The sequence below is a fragment of the Triticum dicoccoides genome, chromosome 4B (assembly GCF_002162155.2).
Source record: "Triticum dicoccoides isolate Atlit2015 ecotype Zavitan chromosome 4B, WEW_v2.0, whole genome shotgun sequence".
Lineage (NCBI taxonomy): Eukaryota > Viridiplantae > Streptophyta > Magnoliopsida > Poales > Poaceae > Triticum > Triticum dicoccoides.
The window spans coordinates 429506228-429522577 of record NC_041387.1 but is presented as its reverse complement, the minus strand read 5'-3'; positions in this window follow the sequence as shown (position 1 = coordinate 429522577).

The window sequence follows — 16350 nt, the reverse complement described above, 5'->3', positions numbered from 1 at the left end:
TCCATCTCACACACACATGCTCTAGGCGGAGCATTTGTTCCTATCATCCTTCATCCAACCTTACCCGTATGATAAACAATCACCTTTATTTACTTGCATAACATGGACAGATTCCACTTTACTTTAGTAGTCAGCAAACTTATCATCTGTATACCCTTATAAGAAACGAGTTGGCGATGATGGTGTGCCTGCCATCTTGTAATATAGACCGTATGATCTATATCTGACGGATAGGAAGCAAACTATGATAATTTTACAAAATATACCCGCACATATCTCCACATCATTATCTCCCACAACCTCATTTCTCAGCAATTAAAAAAGGAATAAGTCTCTGGAACAATCTAGCATGCATGGTGGCCGCTGCCGCCTGCCGACACCGTCCATCCCCATGCCTCCGCCCATTCCGACCACCAGTCACCACCACGCTCCACTCCTCCTCGCCTTATCTCTCATCTTTCATTTTTTCGATGACATTCTCGAGATACCAGTTTTCCGATAAAATTCTCGAGATATCATTAGTTTTTACACATGGGATTACTCATGCATGGGTCAATCACAACAGGTGTTTTGTAAAAAAATGCATATTGATGTTCCGTGCAATGCACGAGAATCTTGCTTGTAATTATATAACGCAAATCATGAGCAGGAAGTGACATTTTTTTGACACAACCACGTTAACATGGCCACGTAAATCATGAGCACGAAGGAGAAGGGAAGCGGGCTGTGGAGTAACGTTTTTACCACAATTTCTTAGGAAACTGAGTGCAATAATTGAGTAGTTTTGCAAACTACCATTACTACTACACCTGCAACGGTTCAAAACCTATACTCCCTTGCCAGCGCGCGCTTCCCGCGTGAAACGGTCAGCGTCGCCTGGAGCGTCAGTGCCGCATTAATGCCCGGCCAGAGCGGAGGCGACCTCTCACTGGTGCCGGCTTTGAAGTGGCGCGACGGCCGAGAGAGCGCCGCTTCCTGGTGCACGCGACTGCTCCGTGTCGAGACTGGCCATAGGCCCTGTTTGGATCCATGGGTTAGAGTTAGTTTGAGCTAGTTGGGGCTCAAATAGCCCTAAAGTATCCAAGCATGAGGGTTTAAATTGGAGCAAGTTGCACCGAACCCACCAAAAAAAACTATCCCACCCAAGAGGTGCTAACTGGAGATAGTTCTCATTGGGACCACTGAAAAATCACTTTTCTCTCTCCATGAAGTACATTTATTGTCAATCTAACCCTGTCACCCAAACACCTCTTTGGCTATAGTTAGTTCAGGGTTAGTCATGAGTTAGTCTAACCTCTAGCTAAGTTAGAATATCAAACAGGAGCAGTATAGGACATGCAAGTTGCTCAAAGCATACAGGCAAATTCGTACGTGAAAGGATTTTTTTTCTTTTTGAAAACGGAATGTGAAAGGATTTTTTTTAGAATGCTCTTGCATGTCTCTAACATGTGATAGTTAACCGACCTCAATAGACGGCAGAAACGCCAGCCCGCCGCACTTTGATAGAGACGAGGAGGGAGAAGCGATACAGGCTGCTGGATTACTAGAGATAGGTGTCGCACGGAAGCCAAGAAATATGGTGATAGCGTGGGTTAGCCATGTACTAGTATGATGTAACTACACTGGGCTGCCATGTTTCGTACTCTTCCAGTCCACTATGGAGATGATTGGTTGATTTTATATTGTTGAATAATATTAAATATTATGAGTGTAGACGCTCCACCACGAGGTTCCTTGCTCCTTCTCGGTCGTCCGAAATCTATGTTCTTCCACTCTATTTTTTTACGTGAGTTTGTTCATCCTTTTGCCAACACACGAGACATCTAGCATCAAGGCGCACGTGTTATGCAACGATCGTTCCATCTATATGAAAAACACGTGGCACTGGAACTACGAGACGGACATGTACCCAGGAGTGGACGTACGAACCTGAGTAATGTAGCGCAGTAAGTGAAGTAGAAAGGCACAAATGGTATGAACATGCGTGGCATACAGGGTGTGTTTGGTTGCGTTATCGTCTCAGCATAGTTGTTCCCTCTTCATGCATGCTCAACTCAACACCCCTCTTCATGCATGCTCTCTTCATGCATGCTTCTAGTGTATTTGTGCTAAACTAGTGTGGACTCATGCACCCTCCATACACTCTACCAAACACCCAAAAGTAGGTTGAGAAGGGAACTCTTGGGCGGCATTTGTCTCTTACTACGTACTACCACTAAATGTTGTACGTGCAATGCACGGTGATGTTATGGAGTACGTGTCTAAGTACTCTACTACTACTATATTAGTTGGAGGCACATATTAACTTTTATATTTGTTTACATGTATGCCCCGAGACCTTCCAACTAGACGTGTCTTTCTCTCCAGGTTGCACTTTGTATCGTTCATACAGCTAAGTACTACTACGGGTGGTCTCCGACCCAGAAGTGGAAGAAGTGGAGACGCTCTACCACACTGTTTTTTTACGCTGGGCTCTACCACGTTGTTCATGTCCCACTCCTTTCGCTGACGTGTGGGACATCCAGCACGTGCCATGTTTGGCACCCTTCATCGTAAGAGTTGAAACGCTAGCATTCATCAGAAATAAAAAATAATTATAAATCGGCAGTGATACTATTTTTTTTGCGAACCAATCAGCAGTGATACTATACCACATGGTTTCCTTGCTCCTCGATATCGGAAAGAATACTTCTGTTCGCCAACATGTGGGACGTCGACCATCCTGGTCCACTTGCCATGCACGCAGAACTCCAAGGGAGAGTCACCCAGGTCGTCGCGCCGCAGTAACAATGACTAATGAGCCGTCAAATCACAGGCCCACTTCCCACTTTGAAGTTGCTCGGACGAAGGAACCATCATGACTTCATTGAATTCCACTTCTTGAAGAAAAGTACTGTACCAGCAGTACTGCTAGCTACAGTATTTACTCCAACAGAGGCCTCCTTTCGTTCATAGGATAGGAATATGAAAATCATAGGAAGTGAGATGACATGCATCTCAATTCCTATAGAGAAACAAATGCCATTTGATGCATAGGATAGGAATTTTTCCACTTAGTCTAGGCTAATGTACTGGTAATTTGCTCTAAAAACTACAGTAGTAACTAGTAGTACTGGTACATGCTCGTACTCAGACACAGACACACACACTAACTACTAGTACTACTACTTCTCACATGCTGTCCAGACGCTGTCGTTCTCCTTCCCGGCTTTGTCGGCGACACCCACCGTGCTTGGATCTCCGCCGACCTCTCCGTAGCAGCACATGCATCCTTTTCTTTCTTGCAGCGGCGGGCCTCTCTTTTCTTGAGTGCTTTCTGACTTTTCGACTCCCTCTGTGCGGCTTTGGCCGCCTCTTGCTCTACCGCCCATTCGGCCTTAGCATCTTCAAATTCCTCCCACATAGTTGTGAGGTCGCGAGCAGCGATGAACTCGGCACGGCGGGATGCCATCGCTTTCCTACCATTTTGTGTGCGTTCGTGGGCGGCGAGGAACTCGGCGCGGCGGGATACCATCGCTGCCTTACCGGTTAGTGTGCGGCGCGGTGGCATGAACGACGCTTGGTGAGAGAGCTTTGGGTGGAGTGGCCGGACAATCGTATAGTGCATTGGTTTGTCAAGAGCTCAAGGACAGAATACGAAGCAAATTAGGATTCCCCTTCAATCCTGGTCATTTATTACTGAGTAAAATGCATTGGCGGTCATCGAACTTGTCTTGATAGCTCACTTTGATCATTGTATACGAGATATGGTGATTATACGGTCGCTGGCTCAGCGTATAGCTCCGTATTTGTATGGTTGACTAGTTAAAGAGTCCGCATGCGCCTGAAACGGTCACCGTCTCTCTAGAATGTCAATGCCGCATTCACTGGACTTAACTGCAGGTGCAATTGGTGTGTCACTGACATGCGGGCCAGACGCCCGTTGGGCCCACATGTCAGACACCCAAACGCATCTGCAGTTAAGTCACTGAAGCAGCGTCCGCATTCATGCCCGACGAACCTACTCCGGCGCCAGTTGTCCATCCGTATGCCGTGGCTCATTGCCATTCTCCCGCTATATTAACTTGAGCCCCAGCTCCCAGTCATTGCCAAAGACCCACACTTATTCTCCTCCGGTCCCTTCCTTTTGTCGGCACCACTTCAACCATGGCCTCGTGGCGCTCTGAAGCTCTCTTGGATGTACTATCGCAGGAGCAGACGAGGGACATCGGCGGCTCCGCTCCGGGCGCGCTCCAAAGCTCACTTCGACGTACTGTCGCAGGAGCAAACGAAGGAGATCGCCGGCACCCCCCGGGCCGCCCTCCGCCGCCACGACCACGAAGCCGACACGCGTGCGCGGGCGCAGCCGGCAGCGAGGAAGAGTAGTACACGGTAGGTCGCCGCCGCTCTGGTCCCGGGAAGGCCACTGCTACTCCACTCAGTCGATGCCAAGCTTGGTGGGGTAAACATCGGCGGACGATTAGCCGCTTGACGGCGACGTGGAGGCGGAAATTTTCACAACCTTGTGCTCCGGCCGGAGGAGGAGGTTATCGAGGCGGATGAGGGGGAGGCAAAGGCAATGGGCGGCTTTCTCGGGTTCATGGCCGGACTTGGTGGTCGGGCGCCGGCGATCATTTAGATTAGGTTTACAGTAGGTTTAGTACGGTTTGTGCGAAATATGTAATGAATTTCGTCCAATTTGTAGGAAAAGTTTTCGAAATGTAATGAATTTCATCCGGTTAATTTCATGTGGTTAATTTGAATTTTGCTTTGTTTGCATGAATTTCGTCCGGTTAGTTCATATAGTTGTCGAAAGGTATGCGGGCAGCATCAGATGGCATCCATCAGTGTCCTTGGACAGATGCCGGTGTAAATTTGTGGGCCAGCGCTGGAGATGCCCTAACTATCATGCTATAATCGCTAACAATCCTCCATTATTTGGCAGGGAACAGTTATCCCTCGATCAAAATCAGATCCGTGGTGTTTCGCACTCCTCCCGCGTACGAGTGTAAACTCTTGCTTACATAAAAATGGAGCAAGTGGACGGCACTGTATAGCCCGCCTAACAAGCAGGAAAGCACCGCCCTCGTCATTTTGTTCTGGATTTCTATCGATCGATCGCGCAAAAATGTTATGCTTCACAAGTTCTAAAGGAAAAGGCGGCACACTTACGAATCGTACGCGTCGCAACCCTGACAGTCCGGCTCGCACGCCGCTCACCAAAGGGCACACGCGTTGTCTTGCAATTTCACTGACATGTGGGACCGTAATTGAATAAACCGTCGATAGCCGAAATCTAATCGCTCGGCGGGAGTCGGCTGAGAAGAGAGAAACGGTGGAGGGAGAAGAGATCGCCCACCCGCCGCGCACGGACTCCAAGAAATATATGACGATAATGTGAGGTGGGCCATGCTGGAGTCCGGACTGCTTCCGGAGCTCGCTCTCACCGCCCTGGCCCCTCAAGACGCCAGCTGCCCGCTACATGCATAGCAAGCAGTCCCCGCTTATGTGGAGGAGAGAGAGGCATTGACAAAGTCAAGGAGTAACAGTGGAGACAATAGCTTTCATCAAAAATAAACAATGAATACTCGTTGCTCGTCCTCTATATTGGAAAGAATACTTTCATTCGCCGACATGTGGGACGTCAACCATCCTGGTCCACCTGCCATGCACAAAATTATCCTGGTCTACCCGGTCGTATCGCAGGCCCAACCTTTCCCACCATAAGTTGTTCGCATGAAGGAACCATCATGACTTTGTTGAATTCCGCTTCTTCAAGAAAACTTACTGTACCCGCAATACTGCTACCACACCCGAAGACTGGACGACACTGTACCACGTCATATCATTGAAACCCACTAGGCCAAACTAGCCCGCCTAGGTCATCTATTTTGGAACGGAGGGAGTACGTCTCTGCACTGCTATGATTTTGTGCTGCACGTTCTCTATACTTTTGCTACGATTTTCCTACCCTATGAACCAAATGAGGCCTGAATGTATGTCGACTATTGTCTGATCGATCGCTAAGCCTACAATTTTAGGAGCTAGGGCTATTGGTCGATCGACGAGGGATAAGTATAAGCGTACCACGAGCTCATCAGCCCCAACGTTTCTCTTCGGTGAGTGTTTTGCAAGTACTATAGCTCGCACAGTAGCTAGCCTACTAACACCAAGAATCATCAAACAAGCCCTGCTGATATGATAAACAGTTCAAAGTTACATCTAAGCATGCCATATATTACATCAAAAGCTGGTGAGGATACATCTGTTTCCATAACTCGGAGAGGGTTCGCATGATTCATCGCATGATTCACTATCAAACAAAAGTAGCAAGATCCGCCCACACAAGATAGTGCACTAGCCTTAAGATGGTTTGATAACACGCATCATTCTGGTAATTAAACACAGGGCAATGCAAACTACCCTGAAGGATTAGCGTGACCAACTATTTCTTGTCATCGATCTCTCGGGCAATGACCATAGCACGGACAACGGCATGGGAATGGATTTCTGGGGCGATGTCCACAGGACTGGCCGCGACATCAGAATCGATCTCTGGGGCGATGTCCACAGGATGGACAGCGGCATCGGAATCGATCTCTGGGGCGATGCCAACAGGACGGGCCACGACATCAGAGTCATCAAGGACAACCACCGGCACCTGCACAACACTAACATATTAGCAAGCACATTGCAAATAATCAAAAAGCAAGTACATTGCAAATAATCAAAAACCACAACTATGGTAATAAGCCATTATGTTTTACCTTGTGCAGCTCACCGGGGGATCTCATCCCTCCGGGGGCCATCTCCTCGTCCTCGATGGGGGCCATCACCTTGCCAGGGGAATACTGCTTCTCAACGGTGACTATCTCCTCAAACTCAGTCTTGAGCCTCACATAGGTGGCAATCAGAGCTCCTGGGGTAGGCACGGCGGGGCCCTTGCTGTTCTTCCAACTTTCTTTGAGGAGTTCGTCCGCCAACATCCTCAACTCTTTGGCCAGTGCTTGTTTCTTGGAGTTCTTCGTCTCCATGGGTTGGCCCGCCAACATGGTCAACTCGTTGGTCGGTGCTCGCTTCCTGGAGATCGCTGTCTCCAGTGGGTTGTTCACCGGCAACTCTTTTCCTGGTGCTCCAGGATCCATCAATGAACTGACAAACAAAAAGCAATCGAAAAGAAACCACAATCGCAATGAAAATGGGAAAAGAATAGGATGTGAGAATCGGTCTGTGCTTCGCAAAAAGAAGATTATTGGAATGAAAATATAGCAGCATAACTGATTCGCCCACCTTTCCTTCGTTGGTAGAGAAGAAAAATGGCAGAAGTGAGTAGCCTGGAGTGAGGTTTTCTTCAAGAAAGGGAAGAAAGGGCTTGAACGAGCGTTCCAATGAAATGATGGTTGCTGCGTCCAGTCCAACTTGGAGGCCACCTTACCACTGCTGGTAAAGGTGTGGGTTTTGTGATATGACGGGTCATGCCGGCCACACCGGGGTGACAGGTGATTCTCGACTGTAGCACCTCGCTGTGATTTGGTGGATGGCACGCGGGCCCGGATGCTTTGAAATGTCATTAACTTGATTTTAGTCTCTTTAGTATTTGGATCCAAGCATGGATGAGGCTAACAAGTTTTAGTCCCACTACTTTTAGTCATGAGACTAAAACGTATCAAAGCACTCTCTCAGGCTGGTCATAGTGGGGAGTAACTTAGACTAGTGTCATGCATATGACACTAGTGTAAGTTACTACCTTCATAGTGCAAAGTAACATAGTAGTAGTATCATAGATTGCTTCATTTATTATCTCATAGACTCATTTTGCCTCGGAAAGCGCTATGTTACAGTAACATATTATGTTACCACAAGCACCTCTTTCCTCATTAAATACTTGCCACATAAGCAAAATTGTCTTGGGATGTGTTAAGTTACTACCTAAGTTACTCCACTATGGCTAGCCTCAATATTGTGCACCGCGACCAAGGCGGAGAGGAAAACGAGAGAACTACGTAATTAATGCATGAGTTTAATTAGGGTAGTTTTGTAAAGTACGAGATACATTCCTCCAATCGCAAAATGCCTTGGTTCATGAGATTTGAGATTTGAGCCCTATAAACCAGAGGGGAGGGGGTACTGCACACGGTGTAGTCTAGTCACTTGTTTTTTTTTGAGCCGAAGTCTAGTCACTTGTTGAAATCTCTAGAAAGGCAAATGCTCCTTTCCGGTTTACATGTCTATACTACTCCCTCCGTCTAGGTGTCTAAGTCATCTTACGAAAACCAAATAGTCCCAAAACACTTAGGCGCGGTGCATTAAATTCTACCTTGTTTCTTGTTTCTTGACATACGTATCAACCAATAAGAGATGAGAGGTGTGCATGCTTTTAATGACTTGCAATGGCTAGTTCATTGCATGGAATGCTATTAATTAGCAAATAAACATTGGTGACCCCAGGAGGAAACGGTGCTAAGCACGTGCACCTATGCAGAATGAGTATCAACCAATGGATAATGGAGTTTAATTGTTAAACAATAGCAATTTTGTCTCATGCAAGAGTCTGGCTAGTACTCCAAGGAACCGCACCACACGAGCGTTCGCAACTGCCACGTTCGGTTTGCACTTGGCTCTTCGCCTCTTCGAGAAGACGAACAATGATGTTACTCCTACTTCTACAGTATTGAATCCACTGCTGCATGTCCGTCCACCTTGTGCGGGAGGGATAGCGTGTAGCAAAAGCTTCTACTTACTGCTCCTGCCTTTGCGTCCATGACAGGTGGGCCCAACAGGTGGTTGGCCCACCTGTCATGCAGCCAAAGGCAGGTGCAGTTAAGGTACCGGAGCTCAGTCCGCGAGGGAGAGGGCGTCGTAGTAATCAAGGGGTTGTTTGGTTTGTGACTAAAGTTTGCCAAAGCTTGCCACACCGAAGGTTAGGCAAATTTGACCAACTTAGGTGTGTGTTTGGTTCAAGCCACGTCTTAGGTAAGCCACACTATGGTCCCACATCACATACACACAACAAGTGTGGCAAGATTCCCTTAGGCTTTCCAACTTGTGGCTCTCATTTTGAAGAACTAACCTTAGGCAAGTTTGGCAACATTGTATGGCGGCACTCCTAGGCCTAGAACCAAACAACCCCCAAATTTCTCGGGCTTGTACGAGTTGACGCGACACATCAAAGCACTGCATTCGATAAAACTCTTTTTACACATTTCAAATGGGCTACTTCATATGTAGGAGTAGACATATTCTGCTTCGTATGTACTCCCTCCGTTCCAAAATATAAGTCTTTTTAGAGATTCACTATGAACTACTCCTACATACGAAACAAAATGAGTGAATCTATTCTCTAAAATATGGCTATATACATCCGTATGTAGTTTGTAGTGGAATCCCTAAAAAGACTTACATTTAGGAACGGAGGGAGAAGTCACTTGTTGCAATCTCTAAAAAGACTTATATTTGGAAATGGAGGGAGTACAACACATGCATGCATGTCGTGACTTTCCTTTTGATACTTGCATGTGTTGATTTTATGCACCTTGCCAAATTTTGACTATAAATTTAACTAACCAAATTTTCATGCATGTCACAAAAAATCACGGGGCTATTTGGATTGTGACTATGTTTGTCTTATGTTGCCACATTATTTTTCCCACACTTGCCACACTTGCCTAACCTGAGTTGCTCAAATTGTTAGCACACTTTGGCTTGCCTAAGGGAATCTTGCCACAATTTTTGTGTCTATGACATGGGGGGGTTCACTGGTAATAAAAAATCTTGTCTTAGGTGTGGCTAATAAAAAAGACTTATATTTAGGAACGGAGGAAGTAGAAAATATAAATAATAATGCATGTTGGGGCAACCCACGTTTCCGATAATTTTAGCCGTGGGCTTGTTCACAATTTTTACGAGGGGTGGTTGTTCATTTAATGGAGGGACTTCTAGTACTACCAGACTTGAACGATACAAAGTGCGACCTGGCACACCGTAACACCACTTGGAACAAGAGGGTAGCTATCTCAAGAAACAATCAACAACTAAAAAACTCGACCTGGCATGTAGTATAGTACACAATTTTAAACGATTGTTTTGATGGAGTGAAAAAGGAAAACTACCCCACTACTTATATATAGGCCGGAGCCTCCACGCTTGCTTGCTAGGGCTGCTCTATTCCCACACTCTCATCCTCTCCAGATCTAAACTAGATAGGGGTAGTAACCCTGTCTTTCTCCCTTCAAAAAACACTGGCTTTCTATCCTCACCGCTGGTTACAGATCCAGACGTATCCCCCTCCGCCGGTTAAGGGGAGGAGGGGCAGCGTTTAGGCCATCGTCGATAGTGAGGGAGGAGACCCACTGCCGGCCGCCCCGTTATCTCTGGTCGAGCGCCAGCGTGGGAGGTCCTCCGATCCCTTCGTCGTTGCCTGTGGGCGGATCCGGCCTCCCGCCGCCCACCTATCCACATCCCGATGACCTTCAGGTATATCTTCATTCGAAACCGCCTTAGCTCTACTTCCCCAGCTCGTTACGTTGCTGCATGTGCATCATTTTCTACCTCTCAGCCCCTCTCGATCGGATGGTCCAACGTCACCTATTTTTCTTCTTCTATTGTTAGAGGTAAAGCTACTTCATGGAGTCGAATCTTGTACTCCCTCCGTCCGAAAATACTTGTCATTGAAATAAAGTGGGGGTGGGGGAATTTAGTATGTACATCGGACTTGGTACAAACAGGAAGGAAAGGGGATGAAAGTAGTATAGACTGGTCATCCAACCGGTCTCTTGGTCGAAAAGGGAAATATAGGGGTAACACTGTACACAGTGGTATGACCAGGACTAGATTTGCTATCCACACATAGGAGTAGGAGGCTAGAGTGAACAAAAATGGGACCAACCCAGATATGTTTCTTGGATGTTTGTTTCTCGGGGCAACAAACTATGAATCACCACTTTATGCCCCTGTTTACGTACATGGTGCTGTACTGCTGGTGCACCCATTGTCCCATGCCCTTATACCAAATATTTAGGCTCCAGTCGGAATAAAGGGGCAGAAAACACATGTCTTGATGAAAATAGAGGAATAGGAAAGGAATGTAGGTATAAAACTATGGAACAGCGAAGCGGAGGAAACTCTCAAGAGAATGTGTTCGGATGGACTACGAAATGTACAGATTTGTTTTTTAGAGTAGCATGCTTGGCAGTATGAGATGCTATTTGTTTATTCAGCTGCACAGTGACTACTCTTTTCCTCACCTCACGTACCACACATAGGTTGATTTTTTTATTCCAGCAAACACAGCACAACAACCTGTCTAACGCATGGCAGAGAGCGCCTGCCTCGGGCTTCCGCCCAAAAAATGAGCAGCGCGTGGATGTTTCTAATCCGATGGAATCAGTACTACCAGACCAGCTTTCCTATGAAACACTATTCACCTTTCCCGTGTTCCGAACGGTTGGAAGGGAAAGAATATGGTAGGAATTGTGTTCCTACGAAAATCCTGCACCAAACCTGTGAACCGAACGCAACCTTAGCTGTTCTTAATATAATGTCCCTGGTAAAAATGAAGCCATGCCACAGTTTTTACCTATAATTGTTTGAGACTCTGACAAGTTTAGCCAAATGTTTTTGCCTGTAATTGTTTGAGACTCTGATTGTTTCCTCTGTGCCTTTTTGTGCAAACATGGATATCCAATTCACCTGGTTGCTGTTGTGACCTTTTGGTGCACTGCACAAAACTCTTCTTAAAAGAAGTGACTTTTGTGTTGTTTAACTAGAATGTCAGATGGAATAGTTGGTTCATTTTGGTGGAACTGCACAAAGGGAGATCTGTGTTCCAATCCTCATCATCCATATTGGCGCCATAACCTTCCTTTAGGTAAGAATGATATTAATGCATGTGTTCATCTCTATTTTCCGACTGCCATGAGAAAATAATGTTGTTTTTTACTAGTACACTTGTACTCCCTCACTGACAAAACCAATTCTGAATTAGAAGGACAATCATGTACTTGGTTTCACCAACTGGTGAGGAGAAAGAGAAACATAGCATGAAGAGGAATAAGAAGAAGAATAAACAATGCCAAGGCGATCTTGCTGAAGCCAAAGCCCTCAGTCGAGGCTATTCAAGGGCTCCTGCAACGACTACCTTACATGTGAGACGATCCTCCTGGGAGCCCTTCCACTTCTGTTGTCTCACTTAATTAATTAGGAGCACTTAAGTACCACTAATTTATTACTGTCTAATTTTCCTGTTGGAGTTAAACAAATCTTTAGTAGGACCCTATGCCAAATCATGTACGTGTGAATGTTTGTCTATGGAGGTGAATCATGTGGTGGAGTAGGGAGGGAATATTATTAGTGTCATGACATAATAGTGCTATTGTTTTGCATGTCAATTTATTGCCATTGGTTCAATGAGGTAATGTTTTGCGTATTGTCCATCATTAATTTGATGTTACTATTTGAGTAATATGCTAATGTCTTCCTATCCTTTCTCACTAAGCTAATGAAGGTTTCACCTTGTTCCTACTTGTGCAAACAGGGATCATGTTGTGCCAATCATACATTTTAGTGGAACTACACAAGACAATACAATGAACTATATCCCAGCCAGTGCTTTAACTCTGCTGGAAGTTCTTGATAATCTTTCGATATAATCTCAGCACTGGTAAACAAGAGTGATTTCAACCATACATTTGAAGTGCACAAAAATATATACTATTGTGTGTTTCCAGTGAGTGCTTTATCATCTCTTATGGAACTACATGAATAAGCTTTTTTTCTCAGGTTGGTACGGGCCTAAGGCCTTCATCCATATTAGTTTGCTGTCATCTCTATTTGTATCGTGCTACTGTCATGAGAAACTCCTTTATCTTTGCACTTCTAAGTTTTGCAACCTATGATAAATGGCAATGCTTTGAGTGTTGAGTTTAGCTAATTGGCACTGATTAAATAAACTAATACCTCTCTTTAAGCAAGACTACTATGTGTTGACGCTGGAACGCGTCACACGAACACGTTGATGTGTACCCGCGGTCCCGAGGGAGATGCTCCGCAACTCACACCGCGGGAGGCCGACTTCCAGCGCGATACGCAAGATAGCAAGCCGGCGCTTTTGGGACCCGAAACCCCACACGCCTGGGAGGGACCTTGTCTGGGCGCGCGACGGCTATGGACTGCCCTAGGTCGACCTGGTCGCCCCTAGGGCCTCGAGGTTCGCCGCCCTGCAATGAAGAAGAACGAACGAAGAACGAGGAAGAAGAAGAACTAGGGTTAAGGAGAAAAGATAAAAGATAAAAAGTGGTAGATTGATTGATCGATTGTGTGTTGTTCAATCGGCCATCACCCCTCAGGTATATAAGATGCGGCTGGACTTCCCATGCAAGGAAAAGGCTTGGATTCACGTCCAAAACCCTAGTCAAATTCGGATTGGTTTTGTCCAAACTTTCCAAAACTGTTCGGTTTAAACTGGTTGCACCTTGCGGGTAACTTTTGAGGTGGTAAACGACCTCGGATGGAAACGAGCCTAAAAGCAATCTTGACCTTTTCGACGAGACGAACAACTTTTATGTTGAACGTTTTTTTATTAGAGTTCATATTGAGGGTCAAATCGCTCGTGCAACACAGGTTGTTATTCGCGCTACCCATCAAACAGGGTGTCTGGTGGGGCGCGCCACTTTTGTCTCGTGATAGTGTTGTATTCGGATGGCTCTAACTTTTGCATACGAACTCGGATTGGAACGATTCTTATATCAATATCAATCGTTTCGACGAGACGAAGACAATGCATGTAGATCATTTTTCCATACGAGGCAGTCTTGGGGGCGTAATGTGCCGAATAGTGTTCTGAATACAAAATCTCAGTATTTCGAACACAACTTCGGCCTTCGAGATGAGATCAGATGGCGATGGCCTAAACTTCAAAGATGTTCGTATCAACAATACGAAACTTTTTCATGTAGAACACTTCTCCATTTGAGACCATTTTAAATAATTTCTTGACTGTGCCAAAATCTGGTGTCAACACATGCCCCCCTGTTTTTCGGCAAAGCCTGTGTGCCGAAAAATAACTTGCATATAGCTTGCTCTAAGGACGATGTCAACACTCCATCGGCCATTTTGGCATAGTCTTAGGACGATAAGTTTATATCGGCCATTGCTTGTGTGAATATTTTGACGCAAGCTTGGGTGAAACTTTCTCAACTTCCTTAACAATCCGATGATAAAGTCCCATAGATATGTATCTCAAGATCATCCTCGGAAGCATATTATTCACCCTTTTGCTAGGATTTTTCTGACAATCAATAATAAACTTTCTTCAATCCTTACTTTTTGCCTGCATAAAAAAATCATTAGTGGTCGAAGCGATGGACTTCGATTCAGCCTTACCTATGTTGACGAGACTAAGCATCGGCTATTGAATGAAATACAATACACCATGATTAACATAGTAGCCTGATGCTTGCTGTGCCAACTCTTTTGAATTGTCATGCCTAGAAATATGAACATTTTTAAAGTAACCACGGTAAATTTTGCATCTAGGCATACCTCAAGATAAACTACAAGTGATTCGTCCAAACATTCATAACCCTTGGATATTTGTTGCACTACTCATAACGAATCACCAAAAGCCTCAATATGTTTAGCACATATGGCAAAAGTTCCAAACCGAATAACATTGCATATTCGGCTTTGATTATTGTGCAATAAATATTTTAAGAGGCATGAGGCTTCACATAACAGCGCCATATGGAGATATATAAACAACGCCAACACCATGGCCATTGTTATGAATTCAACCATCGAAACATAATCTCCATAGCACTAGAGAGACAAGGTTAATATCACTTAACATGTACCTTGTCTCGGTTCCAATTGAACTAAGGACGATGTTAGAATTTCACACCGGCCATGATCGGATAGTTTCTTAGTGTTGGAAATATGCCCTAGAGGCAATAATAAAAGCATTATTATTATATTTCCTTGTTCATGATAATTGTCTTTATTCATGCTATAATTGTGTTATCCGGAAATCGTAATACATGTGTGAATAACAGACACCAACATGTCCCTAGTGAGCCTCTAGTTGACTAGCTCGTTGATCAACAGATAGTCATGGTTTCCTGACTATGGACACTGGATGTCATTGATAACGAGATCACATCATTGGGAGAATGATGTGATGGACAAGACCCAATCCTAAACATAGCACAAGATCGTATAGTTCGTTTGCTAGAGTTTTCCAATGTCAAAGTATCTTTTCCTTAGACCATGAGATCGTGTAACTCCCAGATACCGTAGGAGTGCTTTGGGTATGCCAAACGTCACAACGTAACTGGGTGACTATAAAGGTAGACTACGGGTATCTCCGAAAGTGTCTGTTGGGTGACATGGATCAAGACTGGGATTTGTCACTCCGTATGACGGAGAGGTATCACTGGGCCCACTCGGTAATGCAGCATCATAATGAGCTCAGAGTGACCAAGTGTCTGGTCACGGGATCATGCATTACGGTACGAGTAAAGTGACTTGCCGGTAACGAGATTGAACGAGGTATTGGGATACCGACGATCGAATCTCGGGCAAGTAACATATCGATAGACAAAGGGAATAGCGTACGGGATTGATTAAATCCTCGACATCGTGGTTCATCCGATGAGATCATCGTGGAGCATGTGGGAGCCAACATGGGTATCCAGATCCCGCTGTTGGTTATTGACCGGAGAGTCGTCTCGGTCATGTCTGCTTGTCTCCCGAACCCGTAGGGTCTGCACACTTAAGGTTCGGTGACGCTAGGGTTATGAAGATATGTATATGCAGAAACCCGAATGTTGTTCGGAGTCCCGGATGAGATCCCGGACGTCACGAGGAGTTCCGGAATGGTCCGGAGGTAAAGAATTATATATAGGAAGTGCTATTTCGGGCATCGGGACAAGTTTCGGGGTTATCGGTATTGTACCGGGACCATCGGAAGGGTCCCGGGGGTCCACCGGGTGGGGCCACCTGTCCCGGGGGGCCACATGGGCTGTAGGGGGTGCGCCTTGGCCTAGATGGGCCAAGGGCACCAGCCCCTATAGGCCCATGCGCCTAGGGTTTCCACCATGGAAGAGTCCATGTGGTGGAAGGCACCCCTAGGTGCCTTGGGGGGGAGGGAAACCTCCCCTTGGCCGCCGCCCCCCCTAGTAGATCTCATCTACTAGGGCCGGCGCCCCCCCTGGCACCCCTATATATAGTGGGGGGGAGAGGAGGGATTTCACACCAGCCCCTGGCGCCTCCATCTCCCCCCGTTACGTCTCTCCCTCGTAGTCTCGGCGAAGCCCTGCTGCTGTGACGCCCTGCATCCACCACCACGCCGTCGTGCTGCTGGATCTTCATCAACCT